Genomic DNA, 15579 nt, shown 5'->3' with positions numbered 1-15579 from the left:
CAGGGTCGGAGAGTTCAAAATAAAACGTCTACTTTGTTTTTATTGCCCCCTCTGAAATACGCCTCGACAGCCTGGACAGCAGGCTGCTGCTGGTAACACTGTGCACGGGTAGGAGGAGACCTGGTCGGGGCTGGGAAGGAAAAAACGGCACCACGGTGGTCACAGCTTTCTCCCTTCAGGAGTTTTATGGAGCAGAAAATACAGAGCTTTTGCCAACTGCGCTCTCTATGACATCCCGACGTCCAGCGGGCACGGAGGTCATTTCTCATCTTTCTTGCCAACAGCCAAACCCCCAGGCGCCCGGGGGAAGAAAGAGTATGGGGGAAAAAAAAAAGGAACAAAGAAAACATGAAAAAATAAACCAAAACTATAGAAAATAATAAATAAAATTAAAATACCAAAAGAAAAAAATTTCAAAGTAACAAAAAAGTGGAAAAAAAATTTAAACAAAAAATTAAAATAAAAAACTAAAAGTAGTTTTAACAAGTAAATAAATAGCTAAAGAAAAAAATATAAAAATTAAAAAACGGAAGAAAAAGTCTTTGAAAAACCACAAAACGCAACATGAGAAACCACAACAAAAGAGCATAAAAATACAAAAATAACAAGAAATAAAATACAAAATTAAATAAATGCAGCTTTCACCTCCTGCCACTGCCTAAAAAAGCACCATGGCTTTCCTCAATTATGCAGCAATAAGGGAAACAAACCCAGTGCCCCCCAGAACAGAAGGTTTTCTAGACAATTCCCACTTTTGCTTGGAAACAAATTCTATTTTAGTGGGAAGCTCATTTTGGACAAACACCCAAATGTGCCAAGGTAGGAAAGAACCAGCCCCCTGTGTCCAAGGAACAGCAGCTAGGCCTGGATTCAGGTTTTAATGGCATTTATGTAATTAAAAATGCAGTAAATTGAACTTTACAAAGAGATGAATCATGGCAAATAAATACTTCAACGTTTTCTTGGGAATTCACAGAATTTTGTGGAGATGGTGCTGGACAATTCCTGATTTACCAACATTAATTGGGTAAATTTCCTTGGAAATGTGCTCTACAAGGTGCAAAAATTCCAATTAGGATGGAAAATTGGAATAAATAAATATTCCCTTACTAAAATCAGAGAGAAAATCAGAGTTATTCCTTCAAATAAAAGGAAGGAATAACATCTAAATCCAAGCTTGCCTGGAAAACAAGCTCAGGAATTTCTAACATTGAAAACTTTTGCAAGAGTCATGAAGCTGGTGAAAGTTCATGGAATGATGATTTAAAATCTGCTTCCTCTGCTCTAATTTAAAGGGAAGTGGGAATTCAACAGGTCCAGTTACTCCTATCCAACCTTGGACTGGGATAAGGCCTTCCAGTGGCTTCACTTCCTACTGGCTCTCTCCTTTTTGCCCACAACCTGGAAGAGGAAAAGCAACAGGAATAAAGTCTCAAACAGGATGGCCTTGGTCCAGGCAGACTGAAATGCAGCTCCCAGGGAGGGAGGCCAGGCTGTGCCTCGGGGAGCTCCGGGAATCTGGGATTGCCCGTGGGATTAAAGGGCTGGAAAAGCACACCCACCTGCCAGGTTCAGTGCTGGGACCGAGCAAGGCCGGGGCTCGGGGGCAGCAGTCAGAGCTGGGACTGCAGGAGAACACCCCAAACCCGGGTTAAACATCCGGCACGACACGCAGCACGCTCCGGGAGAAACTCGGGTGGGAGAAGCCCCGGGATGCTCCACGTTCCTTGCCCTTGGCAGCTGTGCCAGGGCCTCCATCAGAATGCTGACCTCACCGTGCAGCTCCTACAAAATAGGAGAACTTATGGGAATCGCCCAGCAATCCATGGACTTCCAGTTATTAAGAACCACAGCTGCAGCGAAAGGTGCCCAAACTCTACTGCAAACCAGCAGGTCTGAGGAGACGCAGGGATTTATTCCTGAGGGGACACAAGGATCCCTCAGCCAGCCAGGATTTCTCCCAGGCTCTTCCCACTGCTCTCTGAGGACACAAACAGCAGTTTTTCCCTGGAGTTCCCCTTTCCAACAATGCCAAGACTCATGTTCTCCTCCAACCCCAGGTTCAGGAAGGAAAGTAGGAATATTATCACTGCACAGACTGTCCAGGAGGGTGTGACTGAGGCAGCAGCACCAGCTCCCACTCCACTGCTGCTCTGGATTCCTGAGCAGCTCCTTTCCATCCTGCCCTTCCCAGCACCATTCCCTGGGTGCCATGTCCACAGACACCTTCTCCATGCAGCTTAAAACCCACAGACACCAACAGAAAGGAGATCAAAAATCAATTCACATGCTGCTAGCCAGAGAGAATGGGAGAGGCCTAAAAATCTGCATTTATTTTAGAACACTAGAGCAATTTCTTCATGACCCTGACTATCAGTGATGGGCAGATAAACACCTTCTTTAACTTACTACCTGCAAAAACATCAAGTTTCAAGTTTAGTAAAGATAAAATTTTGCTGCAAAAATAAAAGAGGTGGGATGTTGGTGTTAGTGCTTTAACCTTCGGACATTAGCGGGTATTTGTAAAACAAATTCATTATTGAAGCAGCTAACTTGAAAATAAGGGGGTTTTACAATAAAGTTGACCAAAAAAGAGTCTCAAAATTAAGATATAGGTTGCACAAATATTTAAGAAAAAAAAAGTTGTCTTTCGTGCATATAACCTGCCAGCCTCTCATGTTTTCAGTCCTTACCATTTATTTTTACCAAGGTGATGACTAAAACCTTGTCAAAAGCTCAAAAAAAAAAACAATCCAGGACAAGGCAGGTGTTTTCCCAAGTACCCCCAGTGTGGAGCTGTGTCAGCCACAAGTGTTTGCTCCCTCAGCCCAGCCCGGAGCAGGCTCCAGCTGCTGCCCAGGGGTTACCAAGGGACTCACCTGTTTCAAGCTGTAAATGCAGGTGGCCTGCACTGGAGTGCCAAAAAATGTGAAATATGTGACTCTCACCTTGAATAGCGATCGATCTTCTCAGGGGAGCCCCTCACCCAGGATGGGGGGCTCTGCCACGGATTTCATCCCTCTGCATCTGAAAGAAAGTTGGGACAAAAGTCAGAGTGCTGCAGGATACCTTGACAGCTCCACACATCTTGTGGCAATCTAGGAATACCCTCTACAGTCTAACTACACCCCACATCACAAATTTCAAGCCCCCAGCACTATTATCCTATTACCCCCACACCCAGACTGAGCATCAAGGCAGAGCAGCTCCAGGCCAAACACACACCAACACCCGTGACACAGCACAGGACAAACGAGGGGACACAACAGGGATAGAAAACTCTGGCAAGAAGAATGACCCTGAGGGTCCAGAGAACTCGGAATGAGATGACCGAGGTAAGATGGAAGGTGAGCTGGCCAGGCTCAGAGAACCCTGCAGGAACAAGATGCCATCGGGATGACTTATCCCAAGAAATGCAGAGATGGATGCCCGAGAACCCTACGGTCAGAATCCTCGACCTGTCTTTGCATTCTCACAAGACCTAACCCGCCGAATGGATCAGGGCGGTGCACGGCTGTCAATACAGCTCAGAACAAGACCTGAAAAGGCATCGGACTGGATGCTTGTGAAGAGAGATGGATTCTGATGAGTGTCCGAGCAGCTGAGACAAAGGCACCTGGCTGAGGAGCACAGAGATCAGAAATGCTAAGACTGATGCCAGAGGTTTTGACAGGCCCCTGAAGGGCTAAGGGAAAAGACAGCACACACAAGACACCCAAGACACAGAGTGCACAACAGACACAACACACACCAGGACTGCTCTGCCCTGCACACCTCGGCACTGTGATCCAGAATGAGACTCTCCCTGGATGAAACCTAAGGGGTCACAGCTTAGACATCCCTGTCTTCAAACCTGACTCAAAAAACCTTGCTAGTGACCCCACACTCTTCTTTCATGCCCTCTACGGCTCTGAGCTCTCCACTTATCTCTCAGATGTCTGGGGAGGTGCATCCACGCCGGGTCCCAAAGAAGGCTGCCTCTCCCTCGGGGAAATTCCTGCTGTGACCAGGCTGGTGTCTCCTCGTCAGCTACAATAAAGAGAACTAAACGTGACCCTGTGCTCTTAGCAGCACATCAGCCAGAAACCAGCAATTCTGCTACTCACAGTCTCCTAAGCTTGCCTGTGTCCTCGGCCCTGTGCTTCAGCTGCGCTCAGAGGCCAACGCCGGCGTCGCAGGGTCTGGTCTAAAAATAAAGACAAAGAACAGAGCTGTAACACGGCCACCATTTACACCTCCCCTGCAAATCAAAACAGTGACCGACCTTCTCAGGGGAGCCCCTCACCCAGGATGGGGGGCTCTGCCACAGATTTCATCCACCTGCATCTGAAAGAAAGTCAGAACAACAGTCAGAGTGCTGCAGGATACCTTGACAGCTCCACATATCTTGTGGAAATCTAGGAATACCCTCGACAGCCCTGCTACACTCCACATCACAAATTTCAAGCCCCCAGCACTATTATCCTATTACCCCTACACCCAGACTGAGCATCAAGGCAGAGCAGCTCCCAGCCAAACACACACCAACACCCGTGACACAGCACAGGACAAACGAGGGGACACAACAGGGACAGAAAACTCTGGCAAGAAGAATGACCCTGAGGGTCCAGAGAACTCGGAATGAGATGACCGAGGTGAGACTGAAGGTGAGCTGGCCAGGCTCAGAGAACCCTGCAGGAACAAGATGCCATCGGGATGACTTATCCCAAGAAATGCAGAGATGGATGCCCGAGAATCCTACGGTCAGAATCCTCTACCTGCCTTTGCATTCTCACAAGACCTAACCCGCCGGAATGGATCAGGGCGGTGCACGGCTGTCAGTACAGCTCAGAACAAGACCTGAAAAGGCATCGGACTGGATGCTTGTGAAGAGAGATGGATTCTGATGAGTGTCCGAGCACCAAAGTCAAAAGCACCTGGCTGAGGAGCACAGAGATCAGAAATGCTAAGACTGATGCCAGGGGTTTTGATAGGCCCCTCAAAGGACAAAAGGAAAAGACAAGACACCAAACAGACAGAGTGCACAACAGACAAGTGACACAACACACACCAGGACTGCTCTGCCCGGCACACCTCGGCACTCTGATCCAGAATGAGACTTTCTGTAGCCTAAGCGGTCACTTCTTGGACATCCCTGTCACCAAAAATGACTCAAAAAATCCCTCCCGGTGGCCCCTGATCCCACACCCCGCTTTCAAGCCCTCCCTGGCTCCGAGCCCTCCACTTATCTCTTGGACGTCTAGGGAGGTGAATCCACGCTGGGTGGCAAAGAAGGCCGCCTCTCCCTCAGGGAAATTCCTGCTGTTGCTGGGCTGTTGTCTCCTACACAGCTACAATAAAGAAAACCAAACATCAAAGCATAATCTTGGCAGCCCATCACCCAAAACCCGACAATTCTGCTACTCACTGTCTCCTAAGCTTGCCCGTGTCCTCGGCCCCGTGCTTCAGCTGCGCTCAGAGGCCAACGCCGGCGTCGCAGGGTCTGCCTGGGTAAAGAGCAGACAAGGTGACATGGCAGCGCTGGAACTTGAGGGGACCATCCCTCCTTCTCCTCCCTGACTCACCTCAACTCCTCGGCCGTTATCCAAGACTACCTGGATGGGGCCTTCACAAGGAGAAGATCAAGGCTCCATCACAGACTCCTGGAATGCTCCCGGAGGGCTCACGGGTGAGGTGACCCGGGTCTGTCGTCCGGTTGGTGAGAGGGGAGCTCGGCCTCCTGCGAGTGGACTCCCTAAAACACACAATAACGGAGGCTTAGAGTTGCACCAGCGAGTGAGGCTTGAACAATAGCAACGGCTTCTGTCCACCCATCGCTGCTCACCTCGCCCACGTCAGCTTGACTGCTGAGATCTGGCTTTACCACCTAAAAATAAAGACAAAGAACAGAGCTGTAACACGGCTACCATTTACACCTCCCCTGCAAACAGAAACAGGGACTGACCTTCTCAGGGGAGCCCTCTCACCCAGGATGGGGGGCTCTGCCACAGATTTCATCCCTCTGCATCTGAAACAGAGTTTGGACAAAAGTCAGAGTGCTGCAGGATACCTTGACAGCTCCACACATCTTGTGGCAATCTAGGAATACCCTCTACAGTCTAACTACACCCCACATCACAAATTTCAAGCCCCCGGCACTATTACCCTCGTACCCCTACACCCAGACTGAGCATCAAGGCAGAGCAGCTCCCGGCCAAACACACACCAACACCCGTGACACAGCACAGGACAAACGAGGGGACACAACAGGGACAGAAAACTCTGGCAAGAAGAATGACCCTGAGGGTCCAGAGAACTCGGAATGAGATGACCGAGGTAAGATGGAAGGTGAGCTGGCCAGGCTCAGAGAACCCTGCAGGAACAAGATGCCATCGGGATGACTTATCCCAAGAGACGCAGAGATGGATGCCCGAGAACCCTACGGTCAGAATCCTCGACCTGTCTTTGCATTCTCACAAGACCTAACCCGCCGGAATGGATCAGGGCGGTGCACGGCTGTCAGTACAGCTCAGAACAAGACCTGAAAAGGCATCGGACTGGATGCTTGTGAAGAGAGATGGATTCTGATGAGTGTCCGAGCAGCTGAGACAAAGGCACCTGGCTGAGGAGCACAGAGATCAGAAATGCTAAGACTGATGCCAGGGGTTTTGATAGGCCCCTCAAAGGACAAAAGGAAAAGACAAGACACCAAACAGACACAGAGTGCACAACAGACAAGTGACACAACACACACCAGGACTGCTCTGCCCTGCACACCCCAGCACTGAGATGAAAAATGAGACTTTCCCTTAACGTAGCCTAAGGGGTCACATCTTGGTGCCCCCAACTCCAAATCTGACTTAAAAAACCCCTCCCGGTGATCCCTGCCCTGGCATCCTGCTTTCATCACCCTCCACTTATCTCTCAGGCATCCAGGGAGGCAAATCCCTGCCAGGTGCAAAGAAGGCCGCCTCTCCCTCCTCGGGGAAACTCCTGCTGTTGCTGGGCTGTTGTCTCCTACACAGCTACAATAAAGAAAACCAAACATCAAAGCATAATCTTGGCAGCCCATCACCCAAAACCCGACAATTCTGCTACTCACTGTCTCCTAAGCTTGCCCGTGTCCTCGGCCCCGTGCTTCAGCTGCGCTCAGAGGCCAACGCCGGCGTCGCAGGGTCTGCCTGGGTAAAGAGCAGACAAGGTGACGTGGCAGCGCTGGAACTTGAGGGGACCATCCCTCCTTCTCCTCCCTGACTCACCTCAACTCCTCGCCCGTTATCCAAGCCTACCTGGATGGGGCCTTCACAAGGAGAAGATCAAGGCTCCATCACAGACTCCTGGAATGCTCCCGGAGGGCTCACGGGTGAGGTGACCCGGGTCTGTCGTCCGGTTGGTGAGAGGGGAGCTCGGCCTCCTGCGAGTGGACTCCCTAAAACACACAATAACGGAGGCTTAGAGTTGCACCAGCGAGTGAGGCTTGAACAATAGCAACTGCTTCTGTCCACCCATCGCTGCTCACCTCGCCCACGTCAGCTTGACTGCTGAGATCCGGCTTCACCACCTAAAAATAAAGACAAAGAACAGAGATGCAACACAGCCATCATTTACACCTCCCCTGCAAATCAAAACAGTGACTGACCTTCTCAGGGGAGCCCCTCACCCAGACTGGGGGGCTCTGCCACAGATTTCATCCCTCTGCATCTGAAAGAAAGTTCGGACAAAAGTCAGAGTGCTGCAGGATACCTTGACAGCTCCACACATCTTGTGGCAATCTAGGAATACCCTCTACAGTCTAACTACACCCCACATCACAAATTTCAAGCCCCTGGCACTATTACCCTCATACCCCTACACCCAGACTGAGCAGCAAGGCAGAGCAGCTCCCGGCCAAACACACACCAACACCCGTGACACAGCACAGGACAAACGAGGGGACACAACAGGGACAGAAAACTCTGGCAAGAAGAATGACCCTGAGGGTCCAGAGAACTCGGAATGAGATGACCGAGGTAAGATGGAAGGTGAGCTGGCCAGGCTCAGAGAACCCTGCAGGAACAAGATGCCATCGGGATGACTTATCCCAAGAGACGCAGAGATGGATGCCCAAGAATCCTATGGTCAGAATCCTCGACCTGTCTTTGCATTCTCACAAGACCTAACCCCCTGGAATGGATCAGGGCGGTGCACGGCTGTCAGTACAGCTCAGAACAAGACCTGAAAAGGCATCGGACTGGATGCTTGTGAAGAGAGATGGATTCTGATGAATGTCCGAGCAGCTGAGACAAAGGCACCTGGCTGAGGAGCACAGAGATCAGAAATGCTAAGACTGATGCCAGAGGTTTTGACAGGCCCCTCAAAGGACGAAAGGAAAAGACAAGACACCCAAAAGACACAAAATGCACAACAGACACAACACACCCTGGGACTGCTCTGCCCTGCACACCTCAGCACTGTGATCCAGAATGAGACTTTCCCTTAGTGTAGCCTAAGGGGTCACATCTGGGACATCCCCATCTCCAAACCCGACTCAAAAAATCCCTCCCGCTGACCCCTGCCCTGGCACCCCGCTTTCATCCTCTCCCTAGTTCCGAGCCCTCCACTTATCTCTCAGATGTCTGGGGAGGTGAATCCACGCTGGGTCCCAAAGAAGGCCGCCTATGCCTCTGGGAAATTCCTCCTGTCACTGGGCTGCTGTCTCCTAGTCAGCTACAATAAAGAAAACCAAACATCAAAGCATAATCTTAGCTGCACATCAGCCAAAAACCAGCAGCTCTGCTACTCACCGTCTCTTAAGCAGGACCGGGTCCTCGGGCCCCGTGTGTGCTTCAGCTGAGCTTGGAGGCTGACGCTCGCAGCGCCAAAGCCTTAGAGGCATTACTGGCACCGAGCCCACCCACCGTGGCCTCCATTAGGGCTGTGAGCATCCCCGGTTAGAGCAGGACAGGAACGCAGGGTGGACATCCCCGGTGAACCTCAACCCTGTGGACTCGGCCCCACCACTGTCACTTCCTGCCTGGCCCTAGCTTAGGGTTACTGCCTGCACCTCTCAGGACTTCTGGCATTGCCTTGCCATTAGGATTGCTGCCTGCACCTGCTCTCAGGGAAACAGTGTTGGAAGCAGCACTGTGAGGACCGGGATACCTGTACTCTGACTTGTATCCTAGGCTGTACCCCTGATTTTCACTGTGTGTTCTCTAGTCCTTCAGTCCTTTACCTCAGCCTCTGTGTGCATCACTGTAACCTCCCCCCTTCTGAACCCTGCTTCTTCAGAGCCCTAGACCTTGCAGCCGGGGACGCTCTGCACCGTTAGGGTCCCAAGAGCTGTCCCGCACGCAGGACAGGTACATCCACAGTTGTTCCCTGCCTACCCTAAGAAACGTGGCCCTGAGACAGGGCAGAGGCTGACAGAGCCGAACTCTTTGCGGTGGCAAAAGGCACGAAGCCTTACCAACCGCCGCCTCGAGAGGGAAATCAGGAGCACTTCCACCGGCTGCGGAGAGACAGGGAATCCCAGGGTGGGTGGGGCGGGAAACCCCCGTTATCCCCAGCCCTGCTGGATCCTGCTCCCCACTATCGCTTCCTGCCTGGCCCTAGCCTGACAGTGTCTGCACAGGTCAGAGCTTCTGGTGTGTTCCTGCACTAGGGCTGCTGCCTGCACCTGCTCTCAGGGGAAGTGTGCTGGTAGCAGTGCTGTGAGGGCCGCTACACCTGTACTCTGACTTGTATCCTAGCCTGTTCCCCTGGTTTTCACCGTGTGTCCTCTAGTCCTTGAGTCCTTTACCTCAGCCTCTGTGTGTGTGGCTACACCTCCCCCCTTCTAAACCCAACTTCTTTAGAGCCCTACACCTCGCAGCCAGGCCTTCTAGCATTGTCCTGCATAAGGGCTCCTGCCTGTACCCGCACTCAGGGAAACGGGCATGTCTTTAGGGCTACTCCTTCGGGTTTGGGTCGGGCTGGTACACCTGTACTCTCAATTGGCACATCTTGGACATCCCTATCTCCAAACCTGACTCAAAAACCCCTCCTGACAAGTCCTGACCCAGCACTCCACTTTCATCCCCTCTGTGGCTCTGAACCCTCCACTTATCTCTTGGACGTCTGGGGATGAGAATCCACGTCGGGTGCCACAGAAGGCCGCCTCGCCCTCTGGGAATTTCCTGCTGTCACCGGGCTGCTGTCTCTTATTCGGCTACAAGAAATAAAAGAAACATCGATGTATGATCTCAGCAGATCTGTTGGCCAATCGGTCAGGGCGTAAGACAAGTGGACCACCTCAAACACACAAACAATAACATAAGCTGAAGAGTTACACCGGAAACACCACTACACTTAACTGCATAAATACATAAATTTTCAAACAGACAACCCCAAAAAAATTCCAGCAAAAAAAGCCAACTCTTATCACCCCCAGTCAAACTACTGAATATAATAAAAACAACCCCACGTCCAATCCCCTCAATAATACTCCAGAACATATACCCAGAGCGCCCCCAAAGTTAAAGACCTCCCGCTAGCCAAATAAAAAGGAAAAAGCCCATGTCTTGCAACCTATATTAATTCATTAACTTAAAGCTTTAAAAATAAACATTAAAGTTTAAACCTTTAGATAACACTAGCACACCATAGACGCCAATCCCATCACTACATGCCAAACCAAAACTTATTTCAACCTTTTGTGCTGCTGCTGCTCGGCACAAAGGTTTGTCCCTCAGCACCTCCTGAAGTAATGTTCCACGCCCAAGGCCTCCCCCAGCCCCTGTGAGATGAACTCACCATCCTTCCATGAGCCTCACCTGGGAGCCCAGCATAAACCCCTCTCCTCCCGCAGCTCCGTGCCAAACTGAGCTCGGGCTCCCCTCTTAAAGCAGTGCTGGCAGGACCCGCCCCCTCGTTATCCTTTACAGCTTACACCTGTCCCCTCATCAGTGTGACAGCTCTCACCTGGGGCTGCTCTGTCCCCTCATCAGTGTGACAGCTCTCACCTGGGGCTGCTCTGTCCCCTCATCAGTGTGACAGCTCTCACCTGGGGCTGCTCTGTCCCCTCAATCAGCCTGTGACAGCTCTCACCTGCAGCTGCTGCCAGTCCCTGCTGCTCATTTCCTGGACATTGCACTGTGTGCACTGACACGCTGGGGCACCGGGCTTTCCTTGCTGTGAATAAGGATCCCTCTTCTCCTGCACGTGCCCAAGGCTGAAACTGGGATTCCACCTCCTAAATTCCGTTTGTGTGAGGTTCACAATTCCTAAGGAAATTTCCCAGCAATCGTTACCCTTCATTTACATTTTCTCCTTTGGAATCATCACTACCTTGTCTTTCTGTGCAAGTGTTCCAAACGTTCATTGGGAGTTCAGTAGCCGGGTTGGCTTCTTTATAACATAGCTGACAATCCCAGGCTCAATCCAAACACCCAGAGATACAGGGAAATATGGAGACAGTTTATAAATACTGCCCACCTCTGACCCTGAATTCTTCATCGCACATCCTTGGAGCAGATTTACTCCATCCTTTCTTCCCAGCAGCACCTCTCCAGCACAAATCTCACTTCTCACACCTGTTTCTTCCCACAAACCAAACAGAAATCTACTACAGGGCGAGGCGGGGAGGGGCAAGGCCGGTCTCGGCGCAGAGCCCCCGGGCCCTCAGGGCGGGCCGGGGGGACCGGAGCAGAGCCCGGGCCGGGTTGGAGCCGGAGCCGGTCTGAGGGCGGAGGCCCCGGGCCCTCAGCGCGGGCCGGGGGGCGGGGGCGGTTCCCGGGGCCCGCTGTCCAATCAGCACTGCCGATGCCTCAGCGAGCCCGCCAATCGCGGGGATTCAAAAGGGTGGCGGAAGTAGCTGCTGCTCTATGGGCTCGGTGAGGAACGCCCCGGTGGGGTCCCGGCGCCGTGCACTTGGGACCCGCCCCGCGCCCCTGAAGCCGCGCCCCCGGTACTGCCCGGCCCCGGCTGCCTCCGGCCCCGCCTCACAGAGCCCCGGCTCCGCCCCGGCCCCGCCCCGAGCCCGCCCCGGCTCTGCCCCTGCTCCGCCCCGAGCCCGCCCCGGCCCCGCCCCGAGCCCGCCCCGGCTCCGCCCCGAGCCCGCCCCGGCTCCGCCCCGAGCCCGCCCCGGCTCCGCCCCGAGCCCGCCCCGGCATGGGGGCGGGACCATCGCCCGCGGCCCCGCCCCGCCCCTCGCAGCTGAGCCGAGCCGAGCCGAGCCGAGGTTGCTCGCGGCCCTGCGCGGAGCCAGGCGGGGCCGGGAATGGGAGCGGGCGTTCTGGTTCGGGTCCTGTCAGTGTCGGCTGCGGCTCCCGAGCGGTGCGGCCCCCCCCCGGCGGGCGGGCTGTGGGTATCGGGGCCTGAGGACCGGGCTGGCGTTGGGGTCGGGATCGGGACCGGGATCGCTGCGGGCGGCAGGAGCCGCTCCTGCTCCGCCTGCAGCCGGAGCTGCGCTGGAGTCCTGCCGGGGCTCTGGGCACGTGAGGACGGCGGCGGCGATTTCCTCTGATAACCTCTGATATCGACCCCCCCACAGCATCATTGATCCCCACCCGAGTGTCACTGACCCCCCCAATGTCATTGATGCCCCCCCAATATTCCACTGATCTTCCATCAGCGTCACTGACCCCCCCCAAAATTCCATTGATCCCCCCCACTTGATCCCTCCCTTTTTCTCCCCTCACGTTTCCCGCCCTTTTCTCCCCTCACGTTTCCCGCACTTTTTCATGGGGAACGACCCCTGAGGGGTCCTGTGGAAGGATTCTGGAGGTCCGAGGGGTGAATTTGGGGTTTGGAGAGAGGTTTAGGGGGGTCCCAGGGATGGATTTTGGGGGTTTTTGGGGGTCCAAGGGATGGATTTGGGGGGTCCCGGTGTGGATCTGGGGTCCTGGGGAGGTTTTGGGGGGTCCCAAGGGTGGATTTGGGGTTCATGGGGAGGGGTTTGGGGGTTTTTTGGGGCCTCAGGGGTGAATTTGGGGTCCGGGGAGAGGTTTTGGGGGTTTTTTTGGGGTCCCAGGGGTGAATTTGGTGTCTGGGGAGGGGTTTTTGGGGGTCCCTCACCTGCAGGGCGTCGCGGGGGGTGGCAGGGGGAGGGGGCAGCGGGGGGGGCCCAGCGCCCACCCCCCCTTGGGCTTCAGGAGGGCGTCGATGAGACCGAAACAGCTCGGGGGGGGGGGGGGTCAAAAACGGGGGGGGGTCACGGGCTGGAACCCCCCAGTGCCCCCCAAACCACCCCCAGGGCCCCCCCGACCTCCAGGAGCCCGCAAAACCCTCCTCAGGTTCCTTTGATGCCTCAAATGGGCCGCCCAAACTACCCGAAGCCCCCCCAAAAACACCCAAAGCAGCCCCCAGGACTCCCCCCAGACCCCCCAAAACCCTCCAGGACAACTCGGGACCCCCAGGACCCCCCAAAATCCGCCCCCCCCTCTCCCTGAGGCCTCGTTTGACCCGCTCCACGTTGCGGACAGGCACCAGCTGATCAAGCCACAAGCACCAACACCCTCGGAACTGGCATGGACTGGGAGCACTGGGAGGGTGATCAGAGAGAACTGGGATGGACGGTGAGTGGACTGGGACGAACTGGCAGGCGTGTGGGGGTCCATGGTGGGCACACGGTGCCTTACTGGTCTATACTGGGATGGGTTTAAGGCCCCAGGGGAGGGGGTGAGGCCACAATGGTCCAGACTGGGAGGGGTGTCACCATGGCGCCGGAGGCGGAGTCGAGGATACGAGCGAGGCAGGGACACCTAAAGGACAGCCAGGGCACTCCCGGGGACACCTAGGGGACAGCCAGGGTACCCCAGGGACACCAAAGGGACAGCCTGGGCACCCCAGGGACAGCTAGGACACCCCAAGGGACACCTAGAGGACAACCAAGGCACCCAAGGGACACCTAGGGGACAGCAAGGGCACCCCAGGGACACCCAGGGCAACCCCAGGGACACCCAGGGCACCCCAAGGGACACCTAGGGGACAACCAGAGCACCCCAGGGACAGCCAGGACACCCCCAGGGACACCTAGGGGACAGCAAGGGCACCCCAGAGACACCTAGGGGACAGCCAGAGCACCCTAGGGACAGCCAGGTGACAGCCAGAGCACCCTAGGGACAGCCAGGGCTCCCCCAGGGACACCTAGGGGACAGCCAGGGCACGTCCAGGGACACCTAGGGGACAGCCAGGGCACCCCCAGGGACACCTAGGGGACTGCCAGGGAACCCGAGGGACAGCCAGGGCACCCCAAGGGACACCTAGAGGACAGCCAGGGCACCCCCAGGGACACCTAGGGGACAGGCAGGGCACCCCCAGGGACACCTAGGGGACAGCCAGGGCCCCCCCCAGGGATACCAGGGCACCCCCAGGGCAACCCAGGGACCCACAGGGCACCCCCAGGGACACCAAGGGGACAGCCATGGCACCCCAGGGACACCCAGGGCACCCCCAGGGACACCTAGGGGACAGCCAGGGCACCCTAGGGACAGCCAGGGCACCCCCAGGGACACCTAGGGCACCCCCAGAAACACCTAGGGGACAGCCAGGGCACCCCAGGGACACGCAGGGCACCCCCAGGGACACCTAGGGGACAGCCAGGGCACCCTAAAGACAGCCAGGGCGCCCCCAAGGACACCTAGGGGACAGCCAGGGCTCCCCCAGGGACACCTAGGGGACAGGCAGGGCAACCCCAGGAACACCGAGGGGACAGCCATGGCACCTCCAGGGACAACTAGAGGACAGGCAGGGCACCCCCAGGGCACCCCAGGGACACCCAGGGCACCCCCAGGGACACCAAGCGGACAGCCAGGGCACCCTAGGGACAGCCAGGGCACCCCCAGGGCCACCTAGGGCATAGCCAGGGCACCCCAGGGACACCCAGGGCACCCCCCGGGACACCAAGGGGACAGCCAGGCCACCCTAGGGACAGCCAGGGCACCCCAGGGTCACCTAGGGGACAGCCAGGGCGCCCCAGGGACATGCCGGGCACCCCCAGGGACACCTAGGGGACAGGCAGGGCACCTCCAGGGACACCGAGGGGAAAGCCAGGGCACCCCCAGGGACACCTAGAGTACAGCCAGGGCCCCCCCAGGGACATCCAGGGCACCCCCAGGGACACCTAGGGCACACACAGGGACACCTAGGGGACACCCAGGACACCCCGAGGGACACCAGGGCACCCCCAGGGACACCTAGGGGATAGACAGGGCACCCTAGGGACAGCCAGGGCACCCACAGGGACACCTAGGGGACAGGCAGGGCACCCCCAGAGACCTCTAGGGGACAGCCAGGGCCCCCCCAGGGACACCCAGGGCACTCCCAGGGGCACCTAGGGGACAGCCAGGGCATCCCCAGGGACACCCAGGGCACCCCCAGGGACACCTAGAGGACAGCCAGGGCACCCCAGGCACAACCAGGGCACCCCCAGGGACACCTAGGGGACAGCCAGGGCACCCTAAGGACAGCCAGGGCACCCCCAGGGACACCTAGGGGACAGGCAGGGCACCCCCAGAGACACTGAGGGCACAGCCAGGGCACCCTAGGGACAGCCAGGGCACCCCCAGAGACACCTAGGGGACACGCAGGGCACCCCCAGGGACACCGAGGGGACAGCCAGGGCACCCTTGGGACAGCCAG

At 55.8% G+C, this 15579-nt stretch overlaps 2 long non-coding RNA genes across 2 annotated transcripts; both read right to left on the bottom strand.

The window, feature by feature from the left end:
• Positions 1-1557: 1557 nt before the first annotated feature.
• LOC136305889 (uncharacterized) lies at positions 1558-6055 on the bottom strand. Its single transcript, XR_010725451.1, has 3 exons — positions 5945-6055; positions 2949-2965; positions 1558-1785 (listed from the first exon to the last, which is right to left on the bottom strand). It is a non-coding gene; the product is annotated as an uncharacterized lncRNA (long non-coding RNA).
• On the bottom strand, positions 4647-5709 carry LOC136305891 (uncharacterized). Its single transcript, XR_010725452.1, has 3 exons — positions 5565-5709; positions 5408-5486; positions 4647-5330 (listed from the first exon to the last, which is right to left on the bottom strand). It is a non-coding gene; the product is annotated as an uncharacterized lncRNA (long non-coding RNA).
• Positions 6056-15579: the final 9524 nt, after the last annotated feature.

The sequence above is a fragment of the Chamaea fasciata genome, unplaced genomic scaffold, assembly GCF_029207755.1.
Source record: "Chamaea fasciata isolate MVZ Bird 193981 ecotype frontalis unplaced genomic scaffold, bChaFas1.0.hap1 SCAF_749, whole genome shotgun sequence".
NCBI classification, from domain to species: Eukaryota; Metazoa; Chordata; class Aves; order Passeriformes; family Sylviidae; genus Chamaea; species Chamaea fasciata.
Note: the sequence above shows the minus strand (reverse complement) of the source record. Positions and strands in the feature narration are given on the sequence as shown.